The sequence below is a fragment of the Vespula pensylvanica genome, chromosome 19 (assembly GCF_014466175.1).
Source record: "Vespula pensylvanica isolate Volc-1 chromosome 19, ASM1446617v1, whole genome shotgun sequence".
Classification (NCBI taxonomy): Eukaryota; Metazoa; Arthropoda; class Insecta; order Hymenoptera; family Vespidae; genus Vespula; species Vespula pensylvanica.
In genome coordinates this window covers 2,457,200-2,458,319 of record NC_057703.1, presented here as the reverse complement: position 1 = coordinate 2,458,319, position 1,120 = coordinate 2,457,200, and positions in this window count along the sequence as shown.

Below are 1,120 nucleotides of genomic sequence, written 5' to 3'. Positions count from 1 at the left end.
ATGTATGTATGTATGTATGTATATATATATACAGAAGATTCATGAGAAATTCATACTACAAAGAAATTCGCTTTAGCTACATAATTTATTTACTATTCAAGTAAGTATACTGTATAGGAATATCGATCGTTATACAATCGAATGAAATTGTAACGATTGAAATAATCTAACGTTATTACGAATAATCAATAATATTCAATTCGTTTATAAAATCGGGTATTAATGAAGTAGATTTCTTACATGTAAACAACAGCAAGGTCGTTCCACCTACCTACTGGTACCCTTGACGTCTGACTAAGATATAAATATGTACATCAGTTGGACGTGGTACATGCTAGAGTTAACATCGTTCTCCGTTGTTAAAACTAATCACACGTTTAAATTAATAACTTAACATAATCTCGTACGTATGTACATATTATGTACATCGTATTAAATAGTACAACGTACTCGATCTAACAGCGTTTGAATATTCTCGAGAAGAAGAAGAAGAAGAAGAAGAAGAAGAAGAGAAAGAAAGAATGCAGTAAAAAAGAAAAATACTGCCAAATGATAAGGAGCCTTATATCAGTGACGATTTGCGTCAATGCGTTGAAAAAACATAAAAAAAAAAAAGGAAAGAAAAGGAAAAAGAAACGTTTCGATATCGAAACGAAATAAATAAATAAATAGACAAAAATCGGATCGAGTAAAAACAAAACAAAACAAAACAAAAAAAGGAAGGAAAAGAAAAATCTAAAAAAAATGTCTCGCTTTAACGTCAACGATTTTTTTTTCGATGTGTGTTCGAAGATGATTTGTTAAGGGTAAAAAAAAAGAAAAGGAAAAGAAAAACGAGAAAAAAAATAAATAAATAAAAAAGATGATACACAATGGTAGAACGCGAACGTGTTCAAGTATTCAAAATCGGTCGATGAAAAGCATGCAGACCCACGAATGGAGTCATCCAACTGTAGAATGATCAAACTGGCCTAAGGGACACCCCCGACAGCGAAGATGTTGTTGTCTATGAGTTCTTCTTCTTTTGCTTCTACGGAAGACGAGAAAGAGTCGCACGACGGTTGCCACGAGTTAGAACAGGACAACCAACATCAACCACATGCTGAGCAGGAATGTTAAG